Source organism: Scyliorhinus canicula, chromosome 21 (genome assembly GCF_902713615.1).
Source record: "Scyliorhinus canicula chromosome 21, sScyCan1.1, whole genome shotgun sequence".
Classification (NCBI taxonomy): Eukaryota; Metazoa; Chordata; class Chondrichthyes; order Carcharhiniformes; family Scyliorhinidae; genus Scyliorhinus; species Scyliorhinus canicula.
Genome location: NC_052166.1, coordinates 13,811,160 through 13,823,804, shown reverse-complemented (window position 1 = coordinate 13,823,804; position 12,645 = coordinate 13,811,160). Strand labels below are relative to the sequence as shown.

The window sequence follows — 12,645 nt, the reverse complement described above, 5'->3', positions numbered from 1 at the left end:
GAGATCGCATGATACGCGAGATCGCATGATACGCGAGATCGCATGATGCGCGAGATCGCATGATGCGCGAGATCGCATGATACGCGAGATCGCATGATACGCGAGATCGCATGATACGCGAGATCGCATGATACGCGAGATCGCATGATATGCGAGTATATACGGTATATCAATCTCAGTTCTAAAATTTACAACTGATGTCGGTCGTATCAGTTGCTGTTAATGAGAAAGAGATCCAAACTCTGCAGAGTTTGAATGTAGCTTTGTTTCCTAATTTCACTCCTGAAGGGCCTGGCTTTTATTTTTATGATGTGGAGAAGCCGGCGTTGGAGTGAGGCGAGCACAGTAAGATATCTTACAACACCAGATTAAAGTCCAACATGTTTGTTTCAAACACTAGCTCTCGGAGCACTGCTCCTTCACCTGAGGAAGGAGCAGTGCTCCGAAAGCTAGTGTTTGAAACAAACCTGCTGGACATTAACCTGGTTTTATTTTTATACTCTGCCTTTTAATCCTCAACTCCCCAACCAGTAGAAATAGGGTGGATAAAAAGAAAATATCTGTTCCCCTTAATACCTTAAACTTGATCAAATCACTCCTCAAACTCCTAAATTTCAGGGAATACACAATTAGTTGTGAAATCTCTCTTACCCTTGTAATCCAGGTATTATCCTAGTAAATCGACACTGTGCTCCCTCAATCCAATACATCTGCCCTGAGGTGTTGTCAAGCCCAAAACTGCTTACAGTGGTTTGATGTGTGGTCTAACCAGGACTTTGTATAGCTGAAGCATAACTTCTCCCTTCTTGTGTTCTATTCCTCTCAATATAGGGACTGGTTTAGCTCACCAGGCTAAATCGCTGGCTTTTAAAGCAGACCAAGCAGGCCAGCAGCACGGTTCAATTCCCGTACCAGCCTCCCCGGACAGGCGCCGGAATGTGGCGACTAGGGGCTTTTCACAGTAACTTCATTGAAGCCTACTCGTGACAATAAGCGATTTTCATTTTCATATGAATTTGACTTCCTATGGGCTTGAATGTGAACTGACAGCATTTTCTGAGGGATTTCTGGGGCATTCCCATGTCTGTTAGTAATAGATATAGGACAGAGGTCAGAGGTGGGTTTTTTACGCAAAGAGTGGTGAGGCCGTGGAATGCCCTACCTGCAACAGTAGTGAACTCGCCAACATTGAGGGCATTTAAAAATTTATTGGATAAGCATATGGATGATAAGGGCATAGTGTAGGTTAGATGGCCTTTAGTTTTTTTTTTTTCCATGTCGGTGCAACATCGAGGGCCGAAGGGCCTGTACTGCGCTGTATCGTTCTATGTTCTATGTTACTTTTGTTTCTCTTCACAAAATGCAAGCAGCTTCATCAGTTTCCCCCTTAAGAAAACCATGCAGGGTCACTGATCAGCTGAAAATGTTCAATGTGTTCAGTTATCCTACCTGTGATTATTGAATCCAGTAATTTCCCAACGATGGATGTTAAGCTAATTGTTGTAAATTCCTCTGTTTTTTTTACCCCTTTCACTTTTCACACATCGTGATGTGTTATGTGCAATTTTCCCAATCTAAAGCAACAGTTCCTGAATCGAGAGAATGTTAGAAGCTGTAATTCAGGCATCTGCAATGTTCTCTCCTTTAAAATACTTGGGATTTGTCGCTCTTTAATGCCATTATTCTTTTCACTGCTGATATTTTGCAGATGTTAATTTTGTTGCGTGCCTGTCCCTGATTTAATATTACTTTCTTAGGGATTTCTGGCATCCTGATCTCTTCCTCAGTGTTCTACCATTTCCTTATTTTTGTTGACAATATCAATGGTCCATGTTGCTCCTGACCATCCTATTTTTCTTTTCTCTCTCAACATTCAATCCGATATGGTTGCAGAAAACTCCTGGATACACTCTCAAAATTCACTCCCGTTCTGACCGGTCTGCTTAACCTAATCTTGCAGCATTTGACCGAGTATGGTATTAAGGAGCCCCAGCAAAACTGGAGAGTGGGAATCGAGGGGGGCAAAACCTGGCTGGAGTCATACCTGGTACATACTGGCACGGTGGCAGAGTGTTTAGAACTGTTGCCTCACAGTGCCAGAAAACCGGTTCGATTCCAGTCTTGCCTGTCCGTCTGTGGATTTTGCACTTTCTCCCCATGTCGGTGTGGGTTTCCTCCGGGTGCTCCGGTTCCTTCCCACAGTCCAAAGACTGGGTTAGGTGGATTGGCTATGCTGAAATTACCCCATACTGTATTATCCAAAGGTGTGCAGGTTAGGTGGGGTTATGAAGTTGCGGGGGTAGGGCAGGGGAGTGAACCCAGGTAAGGCGCTCTTTCAAAGGGTAAGTGCAGACTCAGTGGGCCAAATGGCCGCCTTCTACACTGTAGGGATTCTAAAAAGGTGGTTGGGGGACAATCATCTCCGTTCAAGGGCATCACTGCAGAAGTTTCTCAGTTGCCATTTTCAGTTGCTTCATCAATTTAAAAAAAAAATGTAATTATGTTTTTAATAATTTAACATTTTATACAATGCAAAACAACAAAGTGACCCAAGGCTGGAATTTAACTTGGGTTCCTGGCGCTGTGAGGCAGCAGTGCTAACCACTGTGCCACCATGCCGCTCTTGTGTAACTCCTCAATCGCCCCCCTCAAGATAAAGAACAATACAGCACAGGAACAGGCCCTTCGGCTCTCCAAGCCTGCGCCGATCATGGTACCAGCCTAAAACCGTATGCACTTATGGAGTCTGTATCCATCCATTCCCACCCTATTCATATATTTGTCTAAATGCCCCTTAAATGCTGCTATCCTATCTGCTCCCAACACCGCCCCAGGCAGCGCATTCCATATATTTACCACCCTCTGTGTAAAGAAATTTACCTCGCACATCTGCTCTACATTTTTCCCCATGTACTTTAAACGTTTCCCCATGTACATCAGGCCAGCTGACCTTCATGACACATGCCGGCCGACATTCGTGACCCACCATTTTCTCTTACCCTTTAATGCGAGATGTGAGCCTGCTTGGTCCTCACGATCTCACTCCAATCAGGTTCACGGGAGGAGAGGGCTGTGCACATATCGGGTGCAGGATTCAGCCGGTTCCTTTGTGCTGTCTTCAGCTTTGTGAGGACGGAAAATTAAACCTCGCACATGTAGTTCGTTGTGAAGGACAAGAGCAACCAAATGCTTGTTTTACTCAGCACTGGATACTCCTCGGAGACGCTACTCCAGAATGCTGACTGTTTCATTGACTTCTGCCGTGTTTTTAATGTACTGAGGCGCAGAAGTTCAGTCAGCTTCATTTGTAGTCAGGCTTGCCAGTCCAGTGACAGTTTCCTTACAAATGCTGTTTTCTTCGATGTGTCGTAGCAGTGTGGGGAACATGTAGTAATTTTGGCTTTGCACTCGCAATTGCAAAACTTTCAATGAGTTTTGGAAAGCAGTGATTTCTTCTCTGCCAAAAGCAATCATCATCCTTCCCCAGCAATTTGAGGTTCAGTTCATTTAGAATTGAAAAGCTGTCTGCAAGGTAAGACTTAACGTTAGTTTCCAAGTTTCATTAGCAAACAAATTAGCCAGCGAGGACAATTTCTCGAGAAAAGCGTGGATTTCGTACCTCAGTATTACATTACAGTAACTCTTCAAGTGGATGAAGTCCACCGTTATTGGGATTGACTGGTCATTGTTTTGATTCAATGCTTTAATGTAGCCTAAAGGGTCAGCAAAAAACCTTTCAGTACACAGAGGGTGAGATGTGATGATTTCCCATGGCTTTCATTATATCCCTTGTCAAACGTCCAGTTCTGTCCATGATTAAACCATGAGGAATATATGCTCTCTCCAGATCATTTGAGTAATGTTTAGGAATGCAAAATAGATCGAGGTCATAGTCTTGTTCATTATCAATGATCACCACTCAGTCAGCCACCACCATGCTGTGATCACTTTGACCCCGGGCTCAGGTCCCAACACGCCTGGGCATGCATGCTCACTATTGAGCGGACACGCATGCGCAGTGCGCCCACATTTTATTAGGTGGCCGCGGCTACTATTTTTAATGCTGCTCGCAGCCGGCATTGTTAAAAGCCGCCTGCAACGGATTTTGCGTGTGAATTCCCGTGATCGAAAATGCTGCAATGGCCGACTCTGTGACCCTACCAACACCCGCTCGTGGGTCGCGACCCCCCCCCCCCCCCCTTTGAAAATGCCTGTCCTAATAAACTGCTGCTTCTGAACCCACTCCAAACCATCCACACCCTTCTGGTCGTGCGGCAACCAGAATTGAACACTATATTCCAAATGAAGCCTAACTTGGGTCCTGTATAGCTACAACATGACTTACCAATTTTCATAATCAATAACCTTAATCTTCTCCAAATACAGGAACTCCGTCAGGTCACCAGGCCACTGGGCAAAGAGGCTAACCTCCACCCAAACAGGACCTGCCTGCGAGCAATCAGCGAGGCGAAGGCTAAAGTGTCTGCCCCAGCTACCATCTGCAGCTTCACCAAGTCAGACACCCCACATATGGCCTCCAGATGATTGGGCTCCAAATATTTTTTTAGAAAATATTTTATTGAGGTATTTATAATTTTAACATTTTAACATTCTAAACAACAGAGCGGATCTTCCGACGCTCCAAATATTGCCACCTCTGGACTCGGAGTCACCCTCCCTTCCAGGACCTCTGACATGACTTCTGAGAATCCCTGCCAAAATCCCCTCCGCTTCAGACAAGCCCAAAACATATGTACATGATTCACCGGACTTCCCCTGCACCGCCCACATCTGCCCTCCACCTTCTCAGAAAAACCTACTCATCCGAGTCACAGTCATATAAGCCCTGTGGACCACCTTCAAAACTCCTTCCCACCACTTTGAATGGCATCTCTCTCAGCCTCCTCTCCTGCCCCGTTGCCTGGATCGCAAAGACCTCGCTCTTGCCCGTATTCAGTTTGTAACCTGAGAACCGGCCAAATTCCTTCAGTATTCCCATAATTCCTGCGATTTCCCCCTTATATTAAGGAGTAAATTATCCACGGAGACTGATACCCTATGCTCCACCCCCCTTCAGTATCCCCCGCCAAATGTTCAATGCCCTCAGCGCCATTGCCAAAGGCTCTATGGCCAGGGCAAACAGTAGTGGGGAGAGTGGGCACCCCTGCCTTGTTCCCCTGCACAGACTAAAAAACTCTGATTTGTCCTTGCATTCGCCACCGGTGCCTGATAAAGCAACCGGACCTAATCCACAAATCCCTGCCTGAACCCAAATCTTCCCAGGACATCCCACAGGTACTTCCACTCCAACGATCAACGGGCTTTTCTTTTTTTAAAATTTTTTTTCAAGTATTTGCAAAATTTTTATAACAATAACAAACAAAATAATAATAACATAAACAACAACATGGTAAAATAGACATTTCCCACCCAACCCCTTCTGTCCATCCCTTAACCATATTGCACCAACCCTCCCCCCCAGCCTTTAGATTGCTGCTTCTGCTGACATTTTAATTTTCTCTGAGAAAGTCGACGAATGGCTGCCACCTGCGGGAGAACCCCAGCATTGACCCCTCGAGGCAAACTTTATTTTCTCCAGCTTGCGAAACCCAGCCATGTCACTGACCCAAGTCCTCACACTCGGTCGGGGTGGGGGGGCTTCGAGTCCCTCTGCATTAAAAGGAACGGTCACCGGGCTTCCAATGAGGCAAACGCTCGAACGCCGGCCTCTTTCACTCCCTGAACTCCCGGGTCTTCTGACACTCCAAAGATCGCCATCTCTGGACTTGAACCACTTTAAACTGTATGAGACTGAGCCTGGCACATGATGAGGAGGAATTAACCCTGCTTAGGGTGTCTGCCCACAGACCCGCCTCTAACTCCCCACCTAACTCCTCCCACTTGCCCTTCAGTTCCTCCACCGGGGTTTCCTCCGCCTCCAACAACCCCTGATAGACATCTGACACCTTCCCCTCCCCCACCCAGGCACCAGAGACTACTCTGTCCTGTATCCCCCGTGGCGGCATCAGCGGGAAAGCCACCACCTGTTTCCTCACAAAGTCCCACACTTGCAAATATCTGAAATCGTTCCCCGCGGCAGCTTGAACTTGTCCTACAGCGCCTTTCGATTGGGAAAACTCCTGTCTTTGAATAGATCCCCATCCTTCTAATTCCTGCTCTCTGCCAGCTCCGGAATCCCGCCATCTATCCTGCCCGGTGCGAATCTGTGGTTATAGCAAATCGAGGTCCAGACCAACGCACCCTCCACCTTGTATCTCTTCCATTGCCCCCAGATCCTCAATGCCGCCACCACCACCGGGCTAGTGGAGTAACGGGCCGGCGAGAACGGCGGAGTGCTGTTACCATGCCTTTGCATTACGCCTCCTCCATCCGCTCCCATGCCGACCCCTCTCCCACCACCCACTTCCTAATCAATGCTATATTCGCCGCCCAGTAGTAGTTGCAGAAGTTCACTCTCCCCCCGACTGCGCTCCAACAACATTTTCTTCACTCGTGGGGTTTTATTCGCCCATACAAAGTCTGAAATAATCTTATTCACCTGCTTAGAAAAAGGCCTCGGGGATGAAGATGGGGAGGCACTGGAAGATGAACAAAAATCTGGAGAGGACAGTCATTTTCACGGTCTGTACCCTCCCCGCCAGCGAAAGCGGGAGCATATCCCATCGTTTAAAGTCCCCTTCCATTTGCTCTACCAGCCGGGTTAGGTTGAGCCTGTGCAATGCCTCCCATTTCCGAACCACCTGTATTCCCAGGTAGCGAAAGCTCCTCTCTACCATCCTGAGCGGCAGCTCCTTCAGTCTCCTCTCCTGCCCCCTTGCCTGGATCACAAACAATTCACTTTTTCTCATGTTCAATTTATATCCCGAAAACCTGACAAATTCCCCCAAAATCTGCATAACCTACCCCATCCCCTCCATCGGGTCCGAGATGTACAAGAGCAGATTGTCCGCGTAGAGAGAAAGGGTGGGCCCACTCAAAGACAAAAGAGGGAAAATGCGTGGAGTCAGAGGAAATGGGTGAGATTCTTTGAGTACTTTGCATCGGTATTCACCAAGGAGAGGGACATGACGGATGTTGAGGTTAGGGATGGATGTTTAAATACTCTAGGTAAAGTCGGCATAAGGAATGGGGAAGTTTTGGGTATGCATAAAGGCATTAAGATGGACAAGTCCCCAGGTCCGGATGGGATCTATCCCAGATTTCGGAGGGAAGCGAGGGACGAAATAGCTGGGGCCTTAACAGATATCTTTTAGATAGAGAAATACAGCACAGAACAGGCCCTTCGGCCCACGATGTTGCGCCGAACTTTTGTCCTAGGTTAATCATAGAATTTTGGACAATTTTTCATGGCCAATCCACCCAACCTGCACATCTTTGGACTGTGGGAGGAAACCGGAGTACCCGGAGGAAACCCACGCAGTCACGGGGAGGATGTGCAGACTCCACACAGACAGTGACCCAAGTCGAAATCGAACTTGGGACCCTGGAGCTGTGAAGCAATTGTGCTATCCACAATGCTACCGTGCTGCCCTTAAGAAGTTAACCTACACTCCATTATTCTACCCTAACCCATGTACCTATCCAATAGCCGCTTGAAGGTCCCTAACGTTTCCGACTCAACTACTTCCACAGGCAGTGCATTCCATGCCCCCACTACTCTCTGGGTAAAGAACCTACCTCTGACATCCCCTCTATATCTTCCACCATTTATCTTAAATTTATGTCCCCTTGTAATGGTGTGTTCCACCCGGGGAAAAAGTCTCTGACTGTCTACTCTATCTATTCCCCTGATCATCTTATAAACCTCTATCAAGTCGCCCCTCATCCTTCTCCGTTCTAATGAGAAAAGGCCTAGCACCCTCAACCTTTCCTCGTATGACCTACTCTGCATTCCAGGCAACATCCTGGTAAATCTCCTTTGCACCTTTTCCAAAGCTTCCACATCCTTCCTAAAATGAGGTGACCAGAACTGCACACAGTACTCCAAATGTGGCCTGACCAAGGTTTTGTACAGCTGCATCATCACCTCACGGCTCTTAAATTCAATCCCTCTGTTAATGAACGCTAGCACACCATAGGCCTTCTTCACAGCTCTATCCACTTGAGTGGCAACTTTCAAAGAACTATGAACATAGACCCCAAGATCTCTCTGCTCCTCCACATTGCCAAGAACCCTACCATTAACCCTGTATTCCGCATTCATATTTGTCCTTCCAAAATGGACAACCTCACACTTGTCAGGGTTAAACTCCATCTGCCACTTCTCAGCCCAGCTCTGCATTCTATCTATGTCTCTTTGAAGCCGACAACAGCCCTCCTCACTATCCACAACTCCACCAATCTTCGTATCATCTGCAAATTTACTGACCCACCCTTCAACTCCCTCATCCAAGTCGTTAATGAAAATCACAAACAGCAGAGGACCCAGAACTGATCCCTGCGGTACGCCACTGATAACTGGGCTCCAGGCTGAATATTTGCCATCCACCACCACTCTCTGTTTTCTATCGGTTAGCCAGTTTGTTATCCAACTGGCCAAATTTCCCACTATCCCATGCCTCCTTACTTTCTGCATAAGCCTACCATGGGGAACCTTATCAAATGCCTTACTAAAATCCATGTACACTACATCCACTGCTTTACCTTCATCCACATGCTTGGTCACCTCCTCAAAGAAGTCAATAAGACTTGTAAGGCAAGACCTACCCCTCACAAATCCGTGCTGACTATCCCTAATCAAGTAGTGTCTTTCCAGATGCTCAGAAATCCTATCCCTCAGCACCCTTTCCATTACTTTGCCTACCACCGAAGTAAGACTAATTGGTCTGTAATTCCCAGGGTTATCCCTATTCCCTTTTTTGAACAGGGGCACGACATTCGCCACTCTCCAATCCTCTGGTACCACCCCTGTTGACAGTGAGGACGAAAAGATCATTGCCAACGGCTCTGCAATTTCATTTCTTGCTTCCCATAGAATCCTTGGATATATCCCGTCAGGCCCGGGGGACTTGTCTATCCTCAAGTTTTTCAAAACGCGCAACACATCTTCCTTCCTGACAAGTATCTCCTCAAGCTTATCAGTCTGCTTCACGCTGTCCTCTCCAACAATATGGCCCCTCTCGTTTGTAAATACTGAAGAAAAATACTTGTTCAAGACCTCTCCTATCTCTTCAGACTCAATACACAATCTCCCGCTACTGTCCTTAATCGGACCTACCCTCGCTCTAGTCATTCTCATATTTCTCACATATGTGTAAAAGGCCTTGGGGTTTTCCTTGATCCTACCCGCCAAAGTTTTTTCATGCCCTCTCTTAGCTCTCCTAATCCCTTTCTTCAGTTCCCTCCTGGCTATCTTGTATCCCTCCAGCGCCCTGTCTGAACCTTGTTTCTTCAGCCTTACATAAGTCTCCTTCTTCCTCTTAACAAGACATTCAACCTCTCTTGTCAACCATGGTTCCCTCACTCGACCATCTCTTCCCTGCCTGACAGGGACATACATATCAAAGACACGCAGTGCCTGTTCCTTGAACAAGTTCCACATTTCACTTGTGTCCTTCCCTGACAGCCTATGTTCCCAACTTCTGCACTTCAATTCTTGTCTGACAGCATTGTATTTACCCTTCCCCCAATTATAAACCTTGCCCTGTTGCTCGCACCTATCCCTCTCCATTACTAAAGTGAAAGTCACAGAATTGTGGTCACTACCTCCAAAATGCTCCCCCACTAACAAATCTATCACCTGCCCTGGTTCATTACCAAGTACTAAATCCAATATGGCCTCCCCTCTGGTCGGACAATCTACATACTGTGTTAGAAAAGCTTCCTGGACACACTACACAAACACTACCCCATTCAAACTATTTGATCTAAAGAGTTTCCACTCAATGTTTGGGAAGTTGAAGTCGCCCATGACTACTACCCTGTGACTTCTGCACCTTTCCAAAATCTGTTTCCCAATCTGTTCCTCCACATCTCTGCTGCTATTGGGGGGCCTTTAGAAAACTCCCAACAAGGTGACTGCTCCTTTCCTATTTCTAACTTCAACCCATATTACCTCAGTAGGCAGATCCCCCTCGAACTGCCTTTCTGCAGCTGTTATACTATCTCTAATTAACAATGCCACCCCCCACCTCTTTTACCATCCTCCCTAATCTTGTTGAAACATCTATAACCAGGGACCTCCAACAACCATTTCTACCCCTCTTCTATCCAAGTTTCCGTGATGGCCACCACATCGTAGTCCCAAGTACAGATCCATGCCTTAAGTTCACCCACCTTATTCCTGATGCTTCTTGCATTGAAGTATACACACTTCAACCCATCTCCTTGCCTGCAAGTACTCTCCTTTGTCATTGTTACCTTCCCCACTGCATCACTACGTGCTTTGGCGTCCTGACTATCGTCTACCTTAGTTGCTGGACTACAGATCCGGTTCCCATTCCCCTTCCAAATTAGTTTAAACCCTCCCGAAGAGTACTAGAAAACCTCCCTCCCAGGATATTGGTGCCCCTCTGGTTCAGATGCAACCCGTCCTGCTTGTACAGGTCCCACCTTCCCCAGAATGCGCTCCAATTATCCAAATACCTGAAGCCCTCCCTCCTACACCATTCCTGCAGCCACGTGTTCAACTGCACTCTCTCCCTATTCCTAGCCTCGCTATCACGTGGCACCGGCAACAAACCAGAGATGACAACTCTGTCTGTCCTCGCCTTTAACTTCCAGCCTAACTCCCTAAACTTGTTTATTACCTCCACACCCTTTTTCCTACCTACATCGTTGGTACCAATGTGCACCACGACTTCTGGCTGCTCACCCTCCCCCTTCAGGATCCTGAAGACACGATCAGAGACATCCCTGGCCCTGGCACCCGGGAGGCAACATACCTTTCGGGAGTCTCGCTCGCGACCACAGAATCTCCTATCTATTCCCCTAACCATTGAATCTCCTATTACTATTGCTTTTCTATGCTCCCCCCTTCTCTTCTGATCCCCAGAGCCAGACTCAGTGCCAGAGACCTGGCCGCTGGGGCCTTCCCCCGGTCGGCCATCCCCCCCCAACAGCATCCAAAACGGTATACTTGTTTTGAAGGGGAACGGCCACGAGGGATCCCTGCACTGTCTGCCTGTTAGTTTTCTTTCCCCTGACTGTAACCCAGCTACTCTTGTCCAGTACCTTTGGTGTGGGTACCTCCCTGTAACTCTTCTCGATAACCCCCTCTGCCTCCCGGATGATCCGAAGTTCATCCAGCTCCAGCTCCAGTACCTTAACACGGTCTCTGAGGAGCTGGAGTTGGGTGCACTTCCCGCAGGTATAGTCAGCTGGGACACCAGTGGTATCCCTCACCACCCACATCCTACAGGAGGAGCATGCAACTGCCCTAGCCTCCATCCCCTCTTACTTTACAGAATTAGCTGCCCCTGGGACCAACTGGACCTCCGCCCTCCGACTCTACTTCCAGTCAGCTGTACTCTAAACTCCTGGCTCTCTTCACGCCCTTTGATAAATATAGGAAATGAAATGTAAGGAGCACCTTACTCCCTCCTCGCCTAACTCCCTCAGTCACCAAACTCTCACTGTAGCACTCAAATGCCACAAGCTCAGCACTCTAGTGCAGCATCCTTGAGCACGGGTGAGGTCCCGGAGGACGGGAGAATTGCTAATGTTGTCCCTTTGTTTCAGAAGGGTAGCAGGGATAATCCAGGGAATTATAGACCTGTGAGCTTGACGTCAGTGGTAGGCAAACTGTTGGAGAAGATACTGAGGGATAGGATCTATTCACATTTGGAAGAAAATAGACTTATCAGTGATAGACAGCATGGTTTTATGCAGGGAAGGTCATGTCTTACAAATCTAATGGAATTCTTTGAGGAAGTGACAAAGTTAATTGATGAGGGAAGGGCTGTTGATGTCATATACATGGACTTCAGTAAGGCGTTTGATAAAGTTTCCCATGGCAGGTTGATGGAAAAAGTAAAGTTGTATGGGGTTCAGGGTGTACTAGCTAGATGGATAAAGAATTTGCTGGGCAACAGGAACTGACTGTTGTTTGTGATATACATAAATGATCTGGATGAAGGTATAGGTGGTCTGATTAGCAAGTTTGCAGATGATCCTTAGATTGGTGGAGTTGCAGATCGTGAGGAGGACTGTCAGAGAATACAGCAAAATATAGATAAATTGGAGAGTTGGGCAGAGAAATGGCAGATGGAGTTCAATCCAGGCAAATGCGAAGTGATGCATTTTGGAAGATCTAATTCAAGAGCGGACTAGACGGTCAATGGAAGAGTCCTGGGGAAAATTGATGTCCAGAGAGATCTGGGAGTTCAGGTCCATTGTACCCTGAAGGTGGCAACGCAGGTCAATAGAGTGGTCAAGAATTCATACAGCATGCTTGCCTTCATCGGACGGGGTATTGAGTACAAGAGTTGGCAGGTCATGTTACAGTTGTATAGGACTTTGGTTAGGCCACATTTGGAATACTGCGTGCAGTTCTGGTCGCCACATTACCAGAAGGATGTGGATGCTTTGGAGAGGGTGCAGAGGAGGTTCACCAGGATGTTGCCTGGTATGGAGGGTGCTAGCTATGAAGAATGGTTGAGTAGATTAGGATTGTTTTCGTTGGAA

The 12,645-nt window shown here is 47.3% G+C and overlaps 1 protein-coding gene across 3 annotated transcripts in view; it reads left to right on the top strand.

Annotated features, from left to right (window-relative positions):
• Nucleotides 1-12,645, top strand: part of exd3 (exonuclease 3'-5' domain containing 3) — a 617,516-nt gene that overhangs the window by 34,977 nt on the left and 569,894 nt on the right. For 2 of the 3 annotated variants that reach the window (XM_038781916.1, XM_038781914.1), the window contains exon 2: nt 4,387-4,584. The exons of the other annotated variant lie outside the window; for it this stretch is intronic. The gene's annotated coding sequence lies outside the window, so the exon portion shown is untranslated. The remainder of the gene's footprint in view (nt 1-4,386; nt 4,585-12,645) is intronic. 3 annotated transcript variants of the gene reach the window in all.